We start from the raw sequence: 25,513 nt of genomic DNA, 5'->3' as shown, positions 1-25,513 counted from the left end.
TGCAAACAGGTTTGGACTTGAAAGATCCTGCTGCAAGATTTAATCATATAAATATGGATGGACTGAATTTCAGGAAAACGTTTATTATATTTACTTTAAAAAGAACATAAACCAGTGTTACTGCTTTTTGTTTTTACCAAATGAGCACAGATGGAAATCCATAAAAGAGAATATAAACAGAATATTCTAATACATGGGTCGGCAAACTAAGGCCCGGGGGCCAGATCCGGCCCAATCACCTTCTAAATCCAGCCCGTGGACAGTCCGGGAATCAGCATGTTTTTACATGAGTAGAATGTATCCTTTTATTTAAAATGCATCTCTGGGTTATTTGTGGGGCATAGGAATTCATTTTCCTCCAAAAACATAGTCCGGCCCCTAACAAAGTCTGAGGGACAGTGGACCGGCCCCCTGCTGAAAACGTTTGCTGACCCTGTTCTAATATGTGAGCCTGAAAGGTAGCCAATCTAATACATTTCAGACCGTTCTGTGATTTACAAATCTAAACTGAATGGCAAACATTCATATTTAAAATTACACATATTGGTTTCAACAGTCTCAGTCCCTGACAGACCCCCTCAGGAAAAAGAGAGAGAAGGGATGAATGTGGAGACCAGAGGAAGGACACAGATGGTTCACATGCACAAAGAGTCACCTGCTTAGCACCACTCCTTTCAGCATTCACAGCTTCTAGCCTGGGCGTGCTCATTCCTTAGTAACAGCTGTTTCTGGGAGGACTCCTTTTCATGTTACCTTTGTGGTGTGGGACCACTGTGGCACAGGCTCCTCCAATTCCACTCAAGTAATCTATGTAGCCCCAGGCCACATATGATGAGTCCTCATTGCAGGCCTTCCCCAGGCCAGTATTGCCTCACTTCAAATAGTTGGTCTTGAATGTATGTTTCTTGGAATCTAGGATAACCGAACAAAAGAACACAGTAAGAAGCATACAGACAGAATAAGTGAAACAGTAGCTTTCAGCAGATTGACTAGTCTATATTTTCTGCTAAATGCTAGTTAATATATTCTGTGAAGCTGCTGTGTGTGGTCATTAGAAAATTTAGGGCTCAACGCCATCAGTATGGTGATGGCACCAATATCTATTTCTGTCATCTGAATTGGGAGAGGCTGGGAACCAATGCAGTGGTGGGCTGGATGAGGGCCAACAATCTTGAGATGTACTGTAATTCTGGCAAGACAGAGGCATTGTGGGTAAGTGGTTCACAGCTCTGCAAGCTGAGGAGGTTATAAGTTCTGGGCAGGGCTGCACTTTCTCTGGGGGTATGTAGCCTGAGGCCCCTAGAACCACCACACTGGAGGTCCATGTCTCCTCTGTGGTGAATAAAGCCTCTTGTCAACTTAGGTTAGTACATCAGCTATGCCCTCAGCTAGGCCGGGATAGCTAGGCTCCTGTGAGTCATGTGTTGTCAACCTCAGTGTCGGACTACTGTAACATGCCCTAGGTGGGGCTTCTCTTGAAAATGGTCCAGAAGCAGCAGCTGGTGCAGAATGCTGTGGCCAAGTTGTTGAGTGGAACATCTGGATGTACACACAATTGTTGATTGAAGGATAAATTATTGGCAGCCATTTAAGATTTGCGTCCAAGCAAGGTTTAGCATGAGGAAGGGGAGGAGCCACAGGGCAGCAGCTCTTTTGCCCAGTAGTAAGTCTAGACTCCCTGAAAAAGACCCTGATGTTGGGAAAGATTGAGGGCACAAGGAGAAGGGGACGACAGAGGATGAGATGGTTGGACAGTGTTCTCGAAGCTACCAACATGAGTTTGACCAAGCTGCGGGACACAGTGGAAGACAGGAGTGCCTGGCGTGCTCTGGTCCAGGGGGTCACGAAGAGTCGGACACGACTAAACGACTAAACAACAACAAAGTCTAGATGTGTGGCTGTATAATTAATGTGAGTAAGGGCTCTGAGAAAGAAGGTGAAGAATTTGTTCTGTGTTATGTTGCACTGTGGGATGCAGGTGGCGCTGTGGGTTAAACCACAGAGCCTAGGACTTGCTGATCAGAAGGTTGGTGGTTTGAATCCCAGTCACGGAGTGAGCTCCCATTGCTCAGTCCCTGCCAACCTAGCAGTTCGAAAGCACATCAAAGTGCAAGTAGATAAATAGGTACCGCTCCAGCGGGAAGGTAAACGGCGTTTCTGTGCGCTGCTCTGGTTCGCCAGAAGCGGCTTAGTCATGCTGGCCACATGACCCGGAAGCTGTACGCCGGCTCCCTAGGCCAATAAAGCGAGATGAGCGCTGCAACCCCAGAGTCGGTCACGACTGGACCTAATGGTCAGGGTCCCTTTACCTTTACGTTTATGTTGCACTGCTAAGAACCTACAAGGTTGCTTTCTCTTCTCTTCTCTCTTTGCCTTTCAGGATATCGTTTGTGAACCCAGAGGGTGTGCTCAAAAGGAAAGTTTTGGTAACTCCCAAGAGGTTTCTTGATTCTATGCAAGTCACATTTAGCTATCAGCTAGTTAATTAAAATTTTGAATTAGTTAATAAGAGAAAATAGGCAAAGCTCAATGAGATGAGGATATGCAAATCACTCAAAAGTTTCAGATTTAAATACCACAAGACCTGGCTTTGTCTCTTCCCAGTGTTTTCAGAAATGCCCTGCAAAGGTAGTTGAGCCTTGACCCTCTTTTGCTTCAGAAAAAAAGTGAGGCATTAAAGTGTCAGGAATATACTCTAATAAGAAGCAGGCTTTGGATGGCCTTGGTTCATTATAACTTTCCTTTGATTTACTATACTTGGCCTTTTCACTGATGGTTCAGAAAACGTGGAGGACCCATTCTGTCTGGTCATCTTCCAAGATACTGAGTAGGTCATTTATGAAATGTTTGAAGGAATCAGTTTGTATTTCATATCAGAACTGAATGTGGCTGTCATTTCCCAAAACTTCCAAGGTTACAATTTAAGCACTAAGGCAACAGGTAAAGGTAAAGGACCCCTGGACACTTAAGTCCAATCAAAGGCAACTCTTCTTATTTGGCAACCACTCATAGTTGAGTAAGATTGTCTTCCATGAACACAGTCTTAACAGTGTGTCCGTAGGTGACTGTGGAGGCCAATTGTAGATCCACACATCCTTCCACAGTGGGGACATAGGTTTCCAGGCAGGAGTTGATCATGGTGAGGGTTTGCCGAATGTGCCTTCCTCTTAGCATGTTTCTCCCTTTCGTCCTGAGTTTAAGCTTCTTCAAAGTCCATGACACCTTTGATAAATCCTGTTCTCCAACTGGAGGCTCGCAGGCCAGTGTTTCCCAGTTGTCAGTGTTTATACTACATTTTTAAAGATTTGCCTTGAGATCGTCTTTAAACCTCTTTTGTTGACCACAGCATTATGCTTTCCATTTTTAAGTTTAACCTTTGGAAGACGATCATCAGGCATCTGCACAACATGACCAGTCCAACTACCGTATTTTTCGCCCTATAGGACGCACTTTTTCCCCTCCAAAAATGAAGGGGAAATGTGTGTGCATCTTATGGGGCGAATGCAGGCTTTCGCTGAAGCCTGGAGAGCATAGGGGTCGGTGTGCACCGACCCCTCTTGCTCTCCAGGCTTCAGGAGAGCCCCATCGCCAGCCCCGCAAACTCGGGGGACAGCGGGAGAGGCGCAGCACGTCTTTCCCGCTGTCCCCCGACTTGGCTAGAAGGCTGGCGGTGGGGGGGGGGAGAGAAGCCTGCTCCTCCCTGTCGCCAGCCCTGCAAACTCGGGGGACAGCGGGAGAGGTGCAGCTCGCCTTTCCCGCTGTCCCCCGACTTGGCTAGAAGGCTGGCGGGGGGGGGAGAAGCCTGCTCCTCCCTGTCGCCAGCCCCGCAAACTCGGGGGACAGCAGGAGAGGCGCAGTGCGCCTTTCCCGCTGTCCCCTAACATGGCAAGAAGGCTGGCGGGGGGAAGAAGCCTGCTCCTCCCCGTCGCCAGCCCTGCAAACTCGGGGGACAGCGGGAGAGGCGCAGCTGGCGGAGGGCTTTCCCCTCCTCCAGCCCCGCACGCTCCCAGAGCGATGCCAAAGCTGCACGCAGCTTCCACATGGGTCTGGGTCCTGTTCTGGGGGCTGGGGGACTGGGAAGCTCCGCTTTCCCCACCCCAGCCCCACAAGCTCCCAGAGCGATGCCAAAGCTGCCAAAGCCCGAGCTTCCCCAGCCCCGCGCCTGGAAAAAAATAATAATTTCCCCCCCTTTATTCCCCCCAAAAAAATCTAGGTGCGTCCTATGGGCCGGTGCGTCCTATAGGGTGAAACATACGGTAAGTTGATGTTGAAGAATCATTGCTTTGACATTGGTGATCTTTGCTTCTTCCAGTACATTGGCATTAGTTCACCTGTCTTTCCAATTCAGGAGTGGGGAACTGGATCCCACCAGGATCCAGGGATTTCCCCCACAACCCAGTGGCCAAGTTTGACCACTGGGTAGGGCCATTTACCTGTTGGTCACCTGTCACAGTGTCAGAGGAACATGCCAGTCAGTAATCACACGGTCAAAGAGTTAACTTATGAGCAAAAACACAACCTCCACAGACTTGGCTGAGTATCAGGCCCAATGACCAGAGCAGGTCATTCTCAGTGGGCTTCCTCCAAGAAAATCAGTTGCCAAAGCTGAAAGTCCCCGCCTTCTTACCAGGGCTTTTTCTAAGCAATCGGGGGCTTTGCCTGTGTGCAGTCAACCTCTCCTCTCCCCTTTGTCATGTCTCTTCTGGTTCTGGGAGACAAGGTGTGAGGGAAGGAGCTTGCCACATCGGGAGAGGGGGGGGGAGACCCTCTGGCTTCTTCACCAGCCTGACTCATCCCTGCCCCTTGGCCTCCATCCTCTCCTGCATCTGCTTCTGCTTCTAATTTTGGACTTCTCTCTGCCACAGACTCTCCTAGCTCACTAAGCCCTGTTGCCCGTTTCAGCTTCCAACACTTCCTCCTCCCAGTCTTCTCCCTCTGACTACTCATCATCGTCCCTTCAGCAATCCTTGGGCTCTGAGCCTTCTTCCCTTGGTGGTTCCCCAGCTGACCCCCCTCCCCCATTCCTCTGCACCCAACCATTCCATGACACACAATTATTCCAGGTGACCCATTTTTGCCCATGAACTTTAAAATCAAACCTTGCGGGCAAAGGTGCAGTACTTCTTAGTCATGGATGGTAAGGTGATCTTACAAAGCCTAGTGCACAGCACTTTGCAGATACCACTAGTTATCAGTGCCTACAACCACCCCAGCTTGGCTCAGGTGTATTACCTGCCTTACCACTAGGACTATCAGAGACTTCTGACGTGAGCAGTAGCAGAAATTGCTGATATTCACTTGATCCTGACTTTAGCTTTTCTTGATCCCGACTGTCTGTCCTAGTTACCAAGTGTCTCCACTCCCACTCCCATTTGTCCTTTGGCCAAAATAAATACATCCGTATCCATGGTTCTCCAAGCGGGATTCTTCCAGGATGCTACACCTCCTTTTAAAAAAGGCACTAGACAAAAGGGGAAATTACTCTTGACATTAACATTTCTTTGGAATGAAGTTCCTACTTTCATCAGACGTACGCATAAATCATTTTGGCAAATGGCAGCATTTTTATTATATATTGTAGCTCGCACATAAAATGCTCGCAGCTGGGATCTATATTTCCTTACCTGTAAATATTTCAGCCAAAAGATAGATAGAGAGAAAGAGAACGAGGAAGTGGAATAAGCTCTTCTGTCCTGTGCCTCTAGGGGAGAGTTTAACATTTTTACTTTCCCTGCTTAAAGTAATTGCGATGTGACTGCCAAAGCTGGCAGAAAATGGGATACAGCATATTAGCAAGAAATATAAGAAGTTATATGACCATGATGGTAGAATAGCGCTTCTAATATAGATTGCACAGATGCCTAAGAATGCTTCATTCCTATCCGCTATCATGGCAGGTTTTTTCCATATGCACCATGGGCAGAATTCAGCAATAGCAGCTGTGATCAAAGCCCTATTTAGACATTTTGTCCATGGGATTAGCAAATGGTGCAAGAAAGTGGGGCCAGACCCAGAGACTTACACTGCCATGACAGCCCACATGCCTTTTTTTGTGGGGACCTTTAGAGGGGATCCTACTCTATGCATGTAGGCTTCCCCCAGCAGGGCTGAAAGGCCAGCAGGCACAGCCCTGCTCTCCCACTCCATGGGATCATTTTAGAGAATGCCCAGATAGGGCTTAACATGCAATGAATGGGGTTTGTAGCCCAAGAATACAGACCGTCCAAGTGTCCTTATTTTCCAGGGACAGTCCCGGATTTACAGAAGCCATCCTGGTTTTCTGATTTGATCCCAGAGTATCCCGCTTTTCCTTAGGACGTCCCTATTTTCACCAGAGAAATGTTGTGGGGGGTATGGAGTTATGCAACCCCCAAGTCAAGGAGGTAAATAACTATGCAACCTTTAGAAGACACCTTAAGACAGCCCTGTATAGGGATGTCTTTAAAAAAAAATCTTTAATTTTTTTATATATGCTGGAAGCTACCCAGAGTGGCTGGGGCACCCAATCAGATGGGTGGGGTATAAGTAATAAAATTATTGTGATTATTTGTATTGTGGTATTATTAAAGGTAAAGGTAAAGGTACCCCTGCCCGAACGGGCCAGTCTTGACAGACTCTGGGGTTTGTGCGCCCATCTCACATCTATTGGCCGGGGGCCAGCGCTGTCCGGGGACACTTCCGGGTCACGTGGCCAGCGTGACAACGCTGCTCTGGCGAGCCAGAGCCGCACACGGAACGCCGTTTACCTTCCCGCTGGTAAGCGGTACCTATTTATCTACTTGCCCCCGGGGGTGCTTTCGAACTGCTAGGTGGGCAGGCGCTGGGACCGAGCAGCGGGAGCGCACCCCGCCGCGGGGATTCGAACCGCCGACCTTTCGATCGGCAAGCCCTAGGCGTTGAGGCTTTAGCCCACAGCGCCACCCGCGTCCCGTGGTATTATTAGGACACCCCTATTTTCATTGGGGTAAAAGATTCCTGCATTGCAGAGGCTTGGACTAAATGTCGCTTATAGTCCCTTCCAATCCTATGATTCGCTGATTCAAGCTCCCGATTGCTCATTTGCAGTTGTGTCTTCACCTGTCCCACACCTGATGTCATATGGGGCAGGTGGCCATATCTTTGGGGAAATAGCCTCATGGGCCAAATTCAGACCTGGGCCAGGCCTGGTTTAGCCTATGAGCTGGAGATTCCTCATGCCACCTTAGGGGAAAGCATGGGACACAACATGTGATAAACGTATGCACTCCCATAAACTTTCAGATGTTGTATGCTGAGTAGATGAATCTATAGCTTTTGCTGGCATTTTAAGGATGATTGCACACACCAACTGCACACCACTTTGGCAGAGAATATAGCACATGTGTTTTCATTCAGAGAGAGAGCGAGAGAGAGACCCGCCAATGTGAAATGATGAGTAATACCCCAGCCCACCCAGCTCCTTTGCTTCATTCCTTTGATGTTTGACATGATTCTTCTGTATGTAAATGTTTTTAATCTTCTAATGCATAAATTATTTCACCGTGAGATTGTTCCCAGTCTCTGACACATGATGCTGTGTCATCTTTTATTGTCGGTGCGGAGGGGGAGGGGAGTGACATTGACTGTAACCTTTCTAACTGTAATCCCTCAAGTCTTTTGTAGATGATAATGGAGCCATCTTGGGGGTTAATGGTAGCTCTCTCCCCCCTCCAGCAGCACAATTTGCTCAGATGCAGGGAACACTTAATATCAAGAAAAGGTGGTCTCCGATGACACATGTTCAGGAATATTACAGTGATGGGAAGCGGAATCCGTGTCATGTCACCAAACGTATAATCAAGCCCTCAAGAAACCAGAGTTTGTTCTAATGTGTGTTAATGTTGGTTTTTCCTTCCGGCATTAGCTCTATTTGATGATCTGTGCAGCCTTATTACTTGTCCACTGTGGAACATTCACAGTTTTACCGTCTGTCTTGGAAAAACTGCTCAAGGGTGTATCTTGTAAACATTTATACAGTCAACATGCGCTGCCTAGACTGTTAACTAGTCAATGTCCAGGAAAAGCATAATGCCACCATTAAGAGAGTCTGTTGCATTGCTCCTAAATGTTTGTAGGCTACGTGCGATGATTCCTCAGGAGAACTTCAATACGTCTGCTTATTATGCGGTGTGCATTTTACAAAGAACAACAACACCGCTAGAAGTACTGTTTTAAAAACAACGAATTTCTCCCCAAGTTTCATGCTCCATTTATCCAAAAGAAGCTTCCCTCTGTCACAATTCCAATGAACTCTCCCCCCCCCTCCTTGCAGTGAGGATACCTTGATAATCAGGAGTTCCAGCTTGGCCCCACAAACGTGGGTGGCTGAGGATATAGATATGGAGGTATAGTCATAGACCGAGCAATTGCAGGCCTGTGAAAAGCTTTTGCAGGTTGTGTTGGTGGGGATCAGATGCATAGGGAGGAGTTGCTTTTGGCAGGACTTTGCTTTCAGTGAAAGGCTCACTTGGGCCACAATCTGATCTCCCTTAACCTAGGAGTAAGCCTTGCTGTAATAAATGGGATTTACTTCTGAGCAGATGTGCGCTGGATTGCATGCTTGGATACACGTTTGGGTGTACATTCCAGTGATAGCATTGCAGACAGACAGCACCTACACCCAGATGAACTTCCATATACTATCCAATTCACCCTGCAGTCTTGTGGTATAAAGAATTTGCCATCCAAGCTGCATACTTAACTTGGGAATAAGTCCCATTGAACTCAACCCTTATTGTCCCCCATTGCGGACCCAGTCTAATGCCTTCCCTGCCTTCATAGAATCATAGAATCATAGAGTTGGAAGAGACCACAAGGGCCATCGAGTCCAACCCCCTGCCAAGCAGGAAACACCATCAGAGCACTCCTGACATATGGTTGTCAAGCCTCTGCTTAAAGACCTCCAAAGTAGGAGACTCCACCACACTCCTTGGCAGCAAATTCCACTGTCGAACAGCTCTTACTGTCAGGAAGTTCTTCCTAATGTTTAGGTGGAATCTTCTTTCTTGTAGTTTGGATCCATTGCTCCGTGTCCGCTTCTCCGGAGCAGCAGAAAACAACCTTTCTCCCTCCTCTATGTGACATCCTTTTATATATTTGAACATGGCTATCATATCACCCCTTAACCTCCTCTTCTCCAGGCTAAACATGCCCAGCTCCCTTAGCCGTTCCTCATAAGGCATCGTTTCCAGGCCTTTGACCATTTTGGTTGCCCTCCTCTGGACACGTTCCAGTTTGTCAGTGTCCTTTTTGAATTGTGGTGCCCAGAACTGGACACAGTACTCCAGGTGTGGTCTGACCAGAGCAGAATACAGTGGCACTATTACTTCAATTATTACTTGAGATGAATGATAAGATAATCAACAACCACAACCCCAAACTCAAAACCTCGCTGTGTGGAAGAGAGAAAAACACCTCTGCTTTACAGACCCCATTGATTAAGGTGGATAACAAATCTTTCCAGCCCCATCAACTGCCAACAAGCCCCTGCCCATAGCAAACAAGCCATCTTCCCTAGGTGAAGTCATGGAATCATAGAATTGTAGACCCTAAGAGTCATCTAGTCAACCCCCTGCAATGCAGGAATCTCAGCAAAAGCATCCAAGACAGATGGCCATCCAATGTCTGCCTAAAAACTTTCAAGGAAGGTGAGTCCACCACCTTCCAAGGGACCATTGCCGCTCTTAGCAATGGCAACATCAAAGCCATGGCTGCGACCGTCATTTATATGGCAGGAGCAGACCAGAGGAAAGTTTTCCTTCTGGTCTGCTCCCTGGCTCTACCCCAGAAACTCCACCAGTGCTGCCACTTGGCTTCCAGACGAGAACCTTGACTGAAGCAACACATACTCCTGTAGGGATTGGTCTGCTCCCCTTTGCGCACAACACAAATTGTGGGTAAGGCAGGCCTTGCCTCTGACTAGACATTCCTAGATTTGCAATGCCAGAGGTATGCTTTTTCTAAATCCCGTCCTCACCCTCTGCATCTTTTAACCTGGAAGCAACTGGGAAGGCGGGGATTCATGGGACCACAGCATTTGCATAACAATAATTTCTATCCAACTGTATTTCTTTCTCTCACACACACACACGTCAGAGGGAAGCTGATATAATATCACCTATGCTAAATAGCTGTGCTGCTTGCATATTGATAGGAACAATTAACATAATTCAGCTTTTAAACCCCGCTTTTTATAAGTTACGACTTTATTCTCTCACATTCTGAACATTATCCAGTGGTAATGGCCGAGGTTATCTTTTAAGATCCCCATGTCATGCCTCTCGATTTTAGCTCTTTAGCATTACCAATCATATGCAGTGCGTTGATCTTCCCAGGAAAAAATCAATTTGCACCAAGGCTCTCCAGGTAGTAAACCAAGCCATTAGTATGCCTAATGCTTGGCCAGTGTAAAATAAATATAAATTCCCAATATGACTGATACTTTAATAGCAATTATTTTGGATGTATGTTATTATATTGACTGTGTTTGGCGGTAGGAAGGGGAAATTGGGCAGGAGAAAAGCACGATGGATTCTGAGACGGTGAGAAGTGCATGAAGGCTCTGGGAAGGCGAGATATGTTAGAAGTGGATAGCTTAAATATTGCCCCATGAATCTGACAATGGGAAATGAAACTAGGCAAAACACATCAGGCTGTGATGAGTTTGCAAGGAAAGCAGAAACACTGACATATGGAATGGTTGCACAGAAAAATATTATGTTGTCAGTATTGAAGGAAACGGGGCATCAAACCCAGGAAGGAATGACATATAGACAGTGGCCTGGTTTGTACCTAGTGCTAAACTATGGCTTATCAAACACAGCTCAGCATTATGTGTTATCCCAGCCCAGAAACTTAACTATGGTTTATGAACTATGGTTACAGGTTGACCAAGTTTTGTAGCTGGTTTACAAACCTTAGTTAACACTAACCATAACCAAGCAAAATGTCCAAACCTGGAGCTCCTCTCCAACTATGATTGAAATGCTGTCACAGCCCCACAACTACAGAGCCTTGGAAAAAGAGCAGCTCTTCCTGGCTTGTATCTCCTTTAACGTAAGAAAGGGGGATGTAATAAACCATGGTTTAAATGACCGTCTTAACTGCATTTATTAACTATGGCTAACGTTATCCATGATTTTGGTAATATTCCAGGTTATGAAAAGTATTTTTTCTTTTCCTTTGTCTTTTTCCTTTATATCTTTTATTTTTCCTTTTCTTTCTTTTTATTTTTATTAGTTTTCATTTTGGAAAATATGTATATAAGTGTGTTTATGGTGTTATGTATTGTTATTTGTTTTTCTTTGTTTAATTTCTATTTTTTGAAAAATTTAATAAAAAATTAAAAGCAAAACCAAAAACCAAAAACCATTAACCATGACTTAGTTCTATCATCATCATCATCATCATCATCATCATCATCATCATTTATTATTTATACTTGCCCATCTGGCTGGGTTTCCCCAGCCACTCTGGGCAGCTCCCAACAGAATTAATGATGATGATAATAATAATAATAATAATAATAATAATAATAATAATAATAATAAAGCGATAAAACATCAGACATTAACAGCTTCCCTAAACAGGGCCGCCTTCAGATGTCTTCTAAAAGTCAGATAGTTGTTTATTTCCTTGACATCTGATGGGAGTGTGGTTCCATAGGGCGGGCGCCACCACTGCCTGGTTCCCTGTAACCTCACTTCTTGCAGTGAGGGAACTGCCAGAAGGCCCTCGGCGCTGGACCTCAGTGTCCAGGCTGAATGATGGGGGTGGAGACGTTCCTTCAGGCATACTGGGCCAAGGCCATTTAGGGCTTTAAAGGTCAGCACCAACACTTTGAATTTTGCTTGGAAATGTACTGGGAGCCAATGTAGGTCTTTCAGGACTGGTGTTATATGCTAAGTGCAAAACAGGCCATAGTCTCATGCCACTGCCCAGTTTCGCTGCAGTTTGAAAAGAATAAAGCCTCTCCTACAGGCCTGAACTGGGTTACAGCTGAAGCATTATCAAGTTAACTAGTGAATAACTTGGTTAGGAAACTGGATAGTGGTATAAGCAGGCTTCAGATATTTCCCCCCACAGTTGAATCCAGGCAGCTTATTGACCCTGCTGTGGATGTCTGTCATGTACTGAGGGAAATAGCATTGGTTAGGGTTGGTTGTGTGGACTGCAATGTGTAGGAAGGAAGGATAGCTGCCAACTAAGCTATGCTGTGAGTATACCTGGAAGCTGCTTAAGATAGCTTGAGAAAGCACCAGTGAAGTGGCAGCCTCTCTCTCTCCCCCCCCCTCTGTGTGTGTGTGTGTGTGTGTGTTTTGCCTAATGTACCAGAGTTACAAGTCAGAAAGGGGAAGTCAATTCACTTGAAAGGGTGGGGATTGCACAGGGTATATAATCTTCTTGCTCATTAATTTTTCTATTTCATGTCTGTTGCCCCTTCTGATGCCGTTTGTGATCAACTGTATTTTTACATTTTCTCTCACACTGCCTGATAAGCTGAAATGAATTGCTCTCACCCGAACTAATGTCGTGCAAATGCATGAATCTGATGTAAAAAAAAAAAAAAAATGTTCTCTCCTCTTGTGTCTTACAGGGGCTGGGGATGAATTATTTTGATTTGAATCGAAGTTGAGGATTCAAGGAGAAAAAGGAGCACATTCTTGGACTTTTGCAAGTCAGAGTCACTGCCTGTTCCTGCCTCACTTTGCCTACCAAAGCACCTGAAAGCTGAAAGGAAGGTGAAAAGATTTGGGGAACTTGCCCTTCACCTGAGAGAGAGGCCTCATTTCCCCCTTTGCCCTAAGAACTGTAGGGGGGGAGCACTGCTTCCTCTTTATTTAGACATCAGTTTGGGGGGGGGGTTGGTAGCATCAATAGCAATCACTTCATTGTGTTATTGTGTTTGATTTTTATTTGCAATGTTTTCTTTTTAATGGCTCAGAGAAATATACGTTTTCCTGTCAATTATGCAGCCTTAAATGTTGATTATTATTGCATTTGCATCTGATTCTCATTTGTAGTGTTTGGTATTTTGTAATGTTCTGGTTAGAGGTTCCTTTGGTAACATGAAGCAGCACAGAACTGATTCAAATATCCATAAAAATAGCTCAAATATAGTTTTTTTGTGGGGGAAAAAGCTCAACAACTTTGCCGAGAAATGCTGAACAACTTTTCTGTCTGGATTTTCACTGTTTGAAATATGACAACCCTATCATAGGTGGGAAATTGAACTTTGGTTGCCCCATCCACGTCCAATATTTTCACCCCTATACCATATTGGCTAATGCTGGTGTTTCACCAGGCCAATTCCTCAACACAAATGCTTTTCATGTAGAATTGTGTGTCGCAATTCTAGCCACATATGAAGGAACTCTGATACAGCTGCCTCCATTTTGCATTTCAGGTGTTTCTTGCCAGACACCCAAAGCAAAAGGTTCTGCTCATGCCTTCAGACATGAAAGCATCTTACACATTGTTAACAGAGATTGCATGTGAAGAAAAGAACAGCATGGGCAGCCTTTGTAACTGTCTTTGTTACCACATTCTACCGTCATTGCCAAATATTACTGGAGAATCTGGAAACTCATCAGATGAGTAAGAAAGAAGTGACAGCCTGGCTAAGTATCTCTGACAGAATTATTCTAGGGAAAGAAGAAAAAAGAGGTAGCTTTGAAAAATGTCTTGCATTCTTCAAAGCTCACACTCTTCACTTCACCCCCTTGTCATCTTATTACCCATGAGGTATGTTTCATATAAAAGACTTCCTTTTTCATGTCTTTGTACCCTTCAGAATTATCTGAGGAGCAAGCCCAAGAGCAACTGTCAGGATTAGCATTATTGAGGATTGAACATGATATCTCTTTCAAGTCAGGGCGGGGGGAGCCCTAGTAGGACTGATGATTTTAATTTGTTTGAAACTGACCACCAAATAGCTCTTCTCCTTCACTAAGGTTAAAGCTTCTTTTGAAAACGATGGCTTCTCTGACATTTCCGCATGGCCTCACTTCCGCACACTGAAAAATCGCAGAGTTTTGAGCTTCCCTTTGTAACGATCAGTTACTGGACTGAACCTACTGTCCGAAGTGATGGCAAGCTGCCTTAAATGGAAATGATTGGAAACAGAACTTGCATTCTTACTTGCATTGACATTCCTACACAGCAGTTCTCATGTTTTATCATTCATTGATAGAGCAGTATTAATATGCAAGGAAGATTATTATTATTATTGTGAAACTCTGTTTCATCACCAGTTTTCGTCTGGAGTTGGGTGGGTGGTGAGGGACTCTGAACCTTTTCCTGGCTCTTCAAGAATCTGATGCAGGGAGGAATTCAAAGCCACACCTTTCTGATCTTTTCCGCTTGGTGGATGGAATATCCCTGCCCCTCCCCTTGTGAACTGTTCTGGGGGGGGGGTCCTCCCAACCCCCTGAGCCAACTTGGTGGGGAGAGTAGAGGGGAGGAAAGTCCCACTGTGGTAGTATAAGTCCTTGTGCAGACTCTTTATTGCTAACTCTTCATAGTCAAAGATAACACTTTTAGTCATTCTACAGCTCTGAATACCTATGCAAACCAATCTAACATCTAGGCAGCTATTCCCAGATTGATGCTCTATGGAGCAGTTGCAGCAACAGGGGACCACTCCCCCTCCTATGTACCTTCCCCCAATAGGCTTTGTGCATGTAGCCGAATGAATTACACACCAGGCAGTGCAATTCCGTCTCAGACAAACAAATGGCTGACCTCTGACTACAGGTTATAGCATGGTTCAGAAAAACATGCACCATTTTACAAACAAAAGCAAGAAGACAGAAAACCCATCAAAGAGGTAGCCTCTAGCAATTAAACACAAATCTTCATGGGAAGATTTTTTTAAAGCAGAGAAGTCTAGCTCAGAGCTTCCAGATTTTAGAGGAGAAAGCTTACAGATGCATCTGTATTCCTACTGTCTATAAGTAACTTGAAGGCTTTGGGGTTTTTTTCATTATCAGCTCGAGGAATTCTGTTTGAAATTTCCATCAGTCCAGAATCTCTTCGCCTTACCTCCTGGCCCACTTTAAAGTGTTTCTGAGGGTCCTTTAGTCTCAATCTGCAAAATCAAGAGCAATGTATCATCGTTGACATTTTGCCTTACTAAATACAGTGGTGCCTCGGGTTAAGAATTTAATTCGTTCTGGAGGTCCGTTCTTAACCTGAAAGTATTCTTAACCTGAGCTAATGGGGCCTCCCGCTACCACTGTGCCTCCGCTGTGCGATTTCTGTTCTCATCCTGAAGCAAAGTTCTTAACCCGAGGTACTATTTATTCGTTAGTGGAGTCTGTAACCTGAAGCGTCTGTAACCTGAAGCGTCTGTAACCCGAGGTACCACTGTATATGATGTCCCAGAAGTAAAACTTGGCCTGTGTTGGGTTCTTTGGCTGGTTATTTCTAAAAAGAGCTGAAAACCCACCCAAATCTCATTCCTGTGCCTTTGTTATTTCCACATTCCAACAACACATTGTATATTTATATCCAAGCTGAGCACTACCTGCAAGGCTAATATTCCATGCTGGAAGTGAGAAATCAACTGACTTATTTTAACACAGTCCTGCTAACTAAGGTTGCCTGTTGGCTGGTTTACCATTTTAGTCTAACCATTACTAGGGAGCACAAAGAAATTCTGAGAAGCTAATCCAGATTTTGCCATGTTATATATATATATGTGTGTGTGTGTGTGTGTGTGTGTGAGAGAGAGAGAGAGAGAGAGAGAGAGAGAGAGAGAGAGAGAGAGCTGTCAGATTCTGCCACAACCCATCAAGTTTAGTCCTAACTCTAATCCAACTCACTCAGTTTAGCCTTGACCTTGCCCTCTAATCTGCCAAATTCAACTCTGTCTGTGCACCAAGTCCTGACCAGCCAAATACCTACAGGATTTCAACCCTGACTCACTAGGTTTCAGCCTGACGCCACCCAGGGTTTGCCATTTTCTGCCCTTGCTCAGTTGTGCTTGTGCTGGGTCCCTGAGTCCTCTGTTCCATCCAGCAGGCTACCCTTTCTGAAATAAAAAACTGACAACCTAATTGCACACATCTGACAGTGTCGTTTTCATAAAATAGGCTTCTAAATCTGATTACTGAACAATATATTCTCTCCATCTGTAAGTTAACATTGAGTATTATGAAATGGATGTGTTGCTCACCATTTGCTTTTGTAGCTCATAGATACTCACTAGGTAAGCAAACATGACACTCATTCCAATTTGATTCTTGTCTTTGAATCTTAGAAACCATGTATCTTAGAAGAAGCACTGGGAAAATATTTATCGGTGAATTCACTTGCTCCTTAACATTTTCCACCTTAGGACATTATATACAGGATTTTTTAGTTCTTCTTTACTGTAAGGACAAAAAGAGTAGAAAGAAAGAAGACGACTCTATCCAGAATGTATTAGGTTTGGCAAACATAACAGAGAATCTCAGCATTGTCATACATTGTGTCAGAGTTTCAATAAGTAGAACTTCTGTCCTTTGAAAAACTGATTTAAACAAATATCAGCCAGGAAGAATAGTAAAAGAAATGGACACATGCAACATGATTCTGAGCATCAGTACTCTAAAGTATATGGCTTACGCTTGCCATGATTAAATTTAAATGTTACTAGAAGAAGCAAAACCCCATACTTAAACATTCCTTCTTGGCTAGCCAAGGAAGGATTTAGCACTTAGTGTTCTAAAATATCTCTATAACACAGTTGTTGATCCTGCAAGGGGTGTGATTTCTCTATTTTTACCACCCTTGTTGAATCAGAGTGAAGATCTTTGGGCCTCCTTCACCAATATTCCACTTTCTCCATTGTTTTACTTTGATACAAGCCACCTTTCTCTCCTAGTAATTTCTTGAGCAAATGCTATTGGGGGAAAGATTCTGTTCACCTTGAATCTGACATTTTGATTTTCCATCAGTGGGTGTTAACGCTCCTACAATCCCTACCACCCTTTCCTGTGATCCTGAGGCACATCTGGCCTGCACATAGAAAAGTTCAAGTTCACACGGAGAGATTATTTATTTTTAGCTTACGTACCGTTTCTCTTTTTTGTGTTCTCAATTAAGCTTAAGTTTATTGGCAGGATCAATACAAATACAAAGTATATCAAGCAGGTCATTCTTTTCTTTGACATGTGTATATATGGCATTTGGCTTAAATAGAAATGAAACCTTGGCAATGGACAGCATTACCATTTTAATTAAAATGGCTTCTCAGTTAAGGAGGAGGAGTCAGTTTAGAACCTCTTTGGAGCCACAGGAACTCTGACTGAGATGATGTAAGCAAAGAAATGAAGCACATATTTTAAGAGCATATTCTCTCTCTTTTTTTTGGCTCCCTGCCTCCCCAGCAGGAAGCAGGGAAAACAAGCAGAAGCTTTTTGCAACATAATGCATAATTAGAATTCTCTGCTACAAAATGGGATGGTGAGTCATTTTTAAAGCATTGCATAGTTCCATGGAGGAAAAGTCTTGCGGGGCCATACAAGACTTGAGCTTTGTATCGTGGTATGGCTGATTTTTGAGAAACAGGTAGCAGAGCCCCTGGTTTGATTCTGGATTTCAGCTCCAAAAAAATATCCAGGGATCCAATTGATGGTAGTGCATTCTATGCCCATCCCTGGGCCATTGCAGCAGTGCTAACTGGGTCCTTTAGCCAGGGTTCAGATTTGTTCAGTGGGAGTCCAGTGAATAATAATAATAATAATAAAATTTATTTATATCCCGCCCTCCCCAGCTGAAGCCGGGCTCAGGGCGGCTAACAACAATAAAACAGTACAAAAGTACAGCATAAACAACACTCTAAAATCATTCATTATAAAATTAATTAATTCAAGCCACTGGCAACCATTGGGCCAGAGCTCCGCAAATATTGCCGAGGGAGGGAGTCAGGCTGTGCCCTGGCCAAAGGCCTGGTGGAACAGCTCTGTCTTGCAGGCCCTGCGGAAAGATGTCAAGTCCCGCAGGGCCCTGGTCTCTTGTGACAGAGTGTTCCACCAGATCGGAGCCACAGCCGAAAAAGCCCTGGCTCTAGTTGAGGCCAGCCTAACTTCTCTGTGGCCTGGGACCTTCAAGATGTTTTTATTTGAAGACTGTAGGTTTCTCTGTGGGGCATACCAGGAGAGGCGGTCCCGTAGGTACGAGGGTCCTAGGCCGTATAGGGCTTTAAAGGTTAAAACCAGCAACTTAAACCTGATCCTGTACTCCACCGGGAGCCAGTGCAGCTGGTATAGCACCGGGTGAATGTGATCTCACAGCGAAGACCTCGTAAGGAGTCTCGCTGCAGCATTCTGCACCCGCTGGAGTTTCTGGGTCAGTCTCAAGGGCAGCCCCACAGGTTCCTCATTGAAGGCAAATGAAGCCTTCCCGTTGTCCTTACTCTGAAAGGGAAGTGTTGCCCAAACATTGTCAATCTACTTTGTAGATTAATCTGCTGTAGGGATTACTGAGATAATATAGGGTGAAGTGGTTATGCAGTTAGGAAAACCAGAAGGTTAATAATAATAATAATAATAATAATAATAATAATAATAATAATAATAATTTATACCCCGCCCATCTGGCTGGGTTTCCCCAGCCACTCTGGGCAGCTTCTAACAAAATATTAAAATACAACAGTCCGTCAAACGTTAAAAGCTTCCCTAATGTTTCTGGTGATGATAAGGATGATTCAAAAGATGTAGAAAAAGTAATATCTAACCATCCCCTCAGTCACCAGGTCTAAATAAGCACATGGGAGCAAGCTAAGTCACATTTCTAGATTTGTAAAGCATCCGGACTATTCCTGATGTAAATATGTTAGTAGCAATAGTAGCAGAAGTAGAGTGATAAATCTGAGATAATAGATAAGCCAACAAAACATAAGTAAAGGTTACTGAGACAAACTTGTACATCTCTTTGACCTTCCACATAGACTATGTGCATTTGTATTCCTTACCTGACAGGAGGGGGAGGGAAGTTATTCTAATTTGAAATCTTAGTGAAGGAAAAACACATTGCTCTGAAACTCGAAAGAAGAATCTCCCAGGAGAAGGACTAAATATTGTGAAGAGTTTAGCCACAGGGCAAATGTTTCCTATTTTCAGTTTTCACGGCTCAACCTTCTCCCAGGATGTTTCCTAATGTACTCATTTATAATCCAAATGATCTTTCCTACTGGATGGTTTTACCTAAGCTGTGCTTCTCATACCTGTGAGGTCAGAGAAGCCAATCGTCTCAGAGCAAAGCGCTCCAAGAATTTTGAATGACTATTATTTGGCTCAGTGCAGCATGACAAAAAAAGGGGGGAAAAGGAAAAGGAAACCCAGAAAAGGATATTTTGCAACAACTTTTTGAATGTGTGGTCTTCCCATTAAACATAGCAGACCTCCTTTCCCCTGCACCCCAGGCAATCAAAATGATGGGATTGCTATATCATTTGACCGAATGTTTTTTGACAATGTTATTTGACTATTAATTCAAGGGCAAAAAAATATCTCAGCATGGCTCATGTTCCAAGGAAGAGAATGGAGAGGCAGTGAATTGCAAAATGTCAACATTGCCTTGTCCTCAACTTCAGAGTACCAGCCACTAATTCAAACATGTGTTGACTTTGTTCGCTCAACACCTTATTCCACATCCTTGTCCTGCTCCTCTCTGTCATTTCTCTGACTGATCTAAAGGGAGACTATAAGCTCTTCCAAGTAGGTATCTGTCTCTTCTGTGGTTGTGCGAAGCACCATGCATATTGATGGCCCTCTAAAAATGATAAATTGTCACAGATTTGTGAGATGAGAGAGCAGAACATTTTATTGCTTCCATGAAAACTCAGCGCAGCCCAAGTACATAGAGGGGTTTCTGCAGACACCTGTTTAAGAGGTCTCAAATGGCAACAAAATTCTGTAAATTGTGTTTGGCTGGGCGCCATTCCCCCAGTGTGTACAACCAATCTACTTAGCATAAGTTTCTATTTCTCCATGAACTGAATTTTCACTTCATCTAATCCAGACATTTAACATCTCGCTTTGTCGCGTGCGCATCATGTTTTTAAACTCCACATTTACATTTAACTCTTCTGTTTAGAGTTCTGCAATGAAACCATAGCAAGAAACAGGCATCCTTCATACACACATTCACATGTGCCATGGTGCACCTGTAGCAGATAAACTGGATGCCCTCATCTGCCCCACCTGCAATAAACATGTCTCTCCCATATTGGTCTCTACAGCCACAGCAGGTGCTGTAACTCTCCAATGGTTTGGCTTTTTCCCCCAAGGCACACACTTCCATTGTCTCCCAAGACAGACAGATGCCAGCAACAACTCATACATGCAGAGTAAGAATTGCTTCCCAGTGGGGTAATTCCACATCCCCAGGGGATATGCATGAATATATTCCAACCTTGGGAGCTGGCCAGGCCATGCGATCCTTGACAGCTGATCAACACTCTCACTTTCACCAGGGTATCTTTTAGGCAAGAAAGACTCACACCATCAAGGAGAGCACAATACAGTGGTACCTCATGTTACAGACACTTCAGGTTACAGATGCTTCAGGTTACAGACTCTGCTAACCCAGAAATAGTACCTCGGGCTAAGAACTTTGCTTCAGAATGAGAACAGAAGTCGTGCTCCGGCGGCGTGGTGGCAGCGGGAGGCCTCATTAGCTAAAGTGTTACCTCAGGTTAAGAACAGTTTCAGGTTAAGAACGGACCTTCAGAACGAATTAATTTCTTAACCTGAGGTACCACTATATTCGTATGTGCTCTCCTATGGCATAGGGTCACAGATTGCAACAGGGGAGAACTTAGCTAATTCACACTTTTCAAAGCAATACAGGAGCCAAAACACAGCCACCCATTGAAATCCACACCTCTTTGAATTATGCAATGCAATTCTCCAGCCGTAATGTGTACTCAAATGCATATACTGGAATAAAGTGTGCATATAAATGCATATATTATACTGAAAACAACTTACAAAAATACATTGCATTGAAGGAAATTGTTTTGCAAAAAGAAGTTCCCAAAAATTTGCACAAAAATGCTGGTGAATATTCATGAGGACTTAGAATCATAGAATCATAGAATCATAGAATCATAGAGTTGGAAGAGACCACAAGGGCCATCGAGTCCAACCCCCTGCCAAGCAGGAAACACCATCAGAGCACTCCTGACATATGGTTGTCAAGCCTCTGCTTAAAGACCTCCAAAGAAGGAGACTCCACCACACTCCTTGGTAGCAAATTCCACTGTCGAACAGCTCTTACTGTCAGGAAGTTCTTCCTAATGTTTAGGTGGAATCTTCTTTCTTGTAGTTTGGATCCATTGCTCCGTGTCCGCTTCTCCGGAGCAGCAGAAAACAACCTTTCTCCCTCCTCTATGTGACATCCTTTTATATATTTGAACATGGCTATCATATCACCCCTTAACCTCCTCTTCTCCAGGCTAAACATGCCCAGCTCCCTTAGCCGTTCCTCATAAGGCATCGTTTCCAGGCCTTTGACCATTTTGGTTGCCCTCCTCTGGACACGTTCCAGTTTGTCAGTGTCCTTCTTGAATTGTGGTGCCCAGAACTGGACACAGTACTCCAGGTGAGGTCTGACCAGAGCAGAATACAGTGGCACCATTACTTCCCTTGATCTAGATGCTATACTCCTATTGATGCAGCCCAGAATTGCATTGGCTTTTTTAGCTGCCGCGTCACACTGTTGGCTCATGTCAAGTTTGTGGTCAACCAAGACTCCTAGATCCTTTTCACATGTACTGCTCTCAAGCCAGGTGTCACCCATCTTGTATTTGTGCCTCTCATTTTTTTTGCCCAAGTGCAATACTTTACATTTCTCCCTGTTAAAATTCATCTTGTTTATTTTTGCCCAGTTCTCTAATCTGTCAAGGTCGTTTTGAAGTGTGATCCTGTCCTCTGGGGTGTTAGCCACCCCTCCCAGTTTGGTGTCATCTGCAAATTTGATCAGGATGCCCTTGAGTCCATCATCCAAGTCGTTGATAAAGATGTTGAATAAGACCGGGCCCAAGACAGAACCCTGTGGCACCCCACTAGTCACTCTTCTCCAGGATGAAGAGGAACCATTGATGAGCACCCTTTAACATCCTCCCCCCACCCCAGCCCTGCAAACTGATAGGGAAATGTGGAGAACTGAATTTCAGTTTGGAAAAATGTGAAACTGAGAGAAACCAACATTGACAGAATCACCCATTCCCAGTCACAGTGCAGGGAAATAATGCCTTAAGCTTTCAGATATGTGTCTGTAAAGAAAGTCATAAATAAGCAAGAATAAAGATATGTTATTGATGGGATTTTCAGTAACTGGATACCAAGGGACTCGCTTCTGTGTTGGGGCCAAGTAGAATTACTGCCTGTTCAAAATTTATATGGGTTATTCATATTTCAGGAGTGTTCTCTGTAACAAGTGGAAAACTTATTGAGAATGAAGTTTGTCCATATTTTCTGGGAACAGAGTTCTCAAAGAAACATCAGTTGGCACCACTCTTGGAGGGCAGTCTTCAGGGTTTCAAAAGTAGGGGCAAGTATGCGTTTAAAAGGACCAACTTTGATAAGGCTCATCCTCCGGCAAAGTTGTGAGGTAGATTTATACAGCCTTTGCTGAGTTCCCACAACGACTGCAACATCTTTGGGGAAGGGAATGCTTACTATTTGATGAGGTGGCCATCTTTTTCCTTTTCCTTTTCTAACATGAAATCCATAAACCAAACTTGCTGCACTCAGTGCCTAACGGCTAGTTTTGCTTTGTTTTGTTTTGGAAAAAACCTCTCCGGGCCTCAGCGAAGTCTGGTGCACAGCCCAAGTTTCTATCAGCATCCTCAACAATTTTGGCTCAACTTTCAGTTTTTCAGGTGTGATGAAGTAATAAGAAACTCTATAATTCCACAGGAAAATATACATGTTATTATATTTTATCTATCTTTGGAGGTATCTTGCCTGCAAGATTAACTATGTCTCACCCCTGTCAATCTACTTGAAATTAGGGGCTGTCCATCCTCTGAATCAAGTAGTTAGGTGCTAAAGCATGCCTTCAACTCCAGACTAAGGGATTTGGCCATCCCTGACAATGCTTATTCATCTAGTTGTATCCCACTTATCTTCCAATGAGCCCAGGGTAACATTTATGGGAATTATCCCATTTTATAACTCTGTTATAAAAGAGGTTGGGAGAGAGAGTGCTTCCAGGTGGCCTTTTTATTGAGCATTTATCCCAATTTGCTTGCAGGGGGATCAGACGACATGGGCTGTTTTGTGATCGTTCACTCTGAATTCCTTGCAGGGAGGTTAGATCAAATTGCATCAAAGGAAGTGTTAGTCCACATTTTCCAGTGCTTTTCCGTATCGCTTCCCTTATTGCAGACAGTCTAATCTTTTTCGGGAAGCAGGTTTGTCACACAAAATCTCCCAAACAACTGTGCAACCTGAATTTTTCAGTATATGACTGAATCCCACCCAAAAACACTGATGGCCTGGAGGTGCCCCGAGAGTGATATTCCTGTGGTGGGAGTGTAAAAAGGTGAAAGACTTCTGGGAAATGATATACAATGAACTGAAAAAGATGTTGGAATATACGTTCATTAAAAAACCAGAAGCCTTTCTATTAGGAATGGTAGGAAACGAAATCAATAAGAGAGACTGTAAATTGTTTCAATATGCAGTGACTGCCGCAAGGATACTTCTGGCCCAAAGATGGAAACAGGAAGAAATTCCAACAGTGGAAGAATGGAGAAGGAAATTGGCCGAATATGCAGAATTGGACAAATTGACTGGGAAGATTCCATACCAGAAAGACCAAAGGTTTATCGAGGACTGGGGGAAATTTACAGAATATCTGAAAAATATATGTGATGCACAGACAACGCTTATTGGTTTTGAAGAGACTGTGAAATAGTAAGAAATACTGCAAAAAAGAGAGTAAGAGGAAAAGGAGTGGGGAAAGGCAATATCATGTTTAGAAATGCGTCAAAAAATAGAAATTTTTCGAAAGATTGACAGAGAAACTGAGGGAAGTCAAAAATTGAAGCATGAGTGTAAAATACCATATTTTTTGCACCATAACGCTCACTTTTTTCCTCCTAGAAAGTAAGGGGAAATGTCTGTGCGTGTTATGGAGGAAATGCCTACGGGTGGCATGCCTACGGATTTTCCTCCTCTAAAAACTACGTGCGTGTTATGGTCGGGTGCGTGTTATAGAGCGAAAAATACGGTAATTTGTTGACTATATAAAACTTGTTTGGAAAATGAATAAAAATTTTTTTTAAAAAAAGAGAGAGTGATATTCCTTCTTCCTTGTTATCTTTGGTCATTCTTAGGTCATGTGTATTTGTGCTGAATTGTCAACTTTACCCACTTTTAGTTTCCAAGACAAACGACAGCTCCATTGTTTATATATGCTCACTTAACCAAAGACAGAAAAGGTAAGTCAAGAGTCCTAATTAACAAGGGGCTCTCTTCCCCTACGCACTTCATCCTTTAATTAACCCCTTAATCATGTCAACAAATCAGATATTACAGTGAACTAATGGGAAATTAACTGGTGGTGGAACAGATCCAAAGGCACATTCGCTGGTCCTGCCCGTGCTCCAGCCAGCACCATTAATCATGGTCGTGCTTTCTCTAAGCTGAGGACCGTATCTTTTATGTGATTCTCATTCTCACAGAATCAAGCCCTTTGATCCCCTTTAATACACTGGGATCCACATGAAACATTACGGGATATTTGCTTTATGGTCTGTGAAGTGACTTTTGGTTCTGAAAATAAAAGATTCTCGAGAGACGAGTGCCCTCAAAAATGAAGGGAGGGAAATGGTCCTCTCTCAGCCTTGTCTGTCAAAATGATGCAGCTCCATGTAGCTTTGGGCAATAAAAACCAGTTTGTAAAACCCTGTGAAATTTATTAATGTGGTGTCATGCAATTGTATTAAGAGATTGTATCACAGCACCACATGGCGTGAATTTCATTTCTGTACAAAATGTGATTATTTAATGTAATAAGATTTTTGGGAAAAAGAGAGAGTTAATATTACAGAAATCAGGAAGGAGGCCACAAAGTATACTTATCTCTACAAGAAAGTGTTGTGAGTACACTTTGTTTATTAGCCCTTGCTTATATTTTAGCCTTAGAACTGTCGCAGTCGAATAAAACAAAATAAAATAAGCAATAATTTTCATAATTTAGACATATAATCCATCCACTAAAGCATATGTAAATACAGTTGGGCAGAACAACATTCAATTTCTCCAAGGAAAATGAAAAACAGCCCTCCTGTAGCAATTCTAATTTACATAAAAACTCATTTTAGCCCATTTCCATTATGGCAAATGTAACTAAATCTGAGAAGTACTCTGCCATTTATTTGAGGGTGAAAACATGGCATCCTTCATTCAGATGTCAACATTCATTTTTCTTTATTTGGCAGCTGACTGTACTTAGGGTGTAACTAAAAGGTAGAACTACAGTTCTGTGTGCTACT

The sequence above is a fragment of the Podarcis vaucheri genome (genome assembly GCF_965113315.1).
Source record: "Podarcis vaucheri genome assembly, chromosome: 9".
In the NCBI taxonomy this organism is placed as follows: domain Eukaryota; kingdom Metazoa; phylum Chordata; class Lepidosauria; order Squamata; family Lacertidae; genus Podarcis; species Podarcis vaucheri.
The sequence above is the reverse complement of the archived record's forward strand: the minus strand, read 5'-3'. Positions refer to the sequence as shown.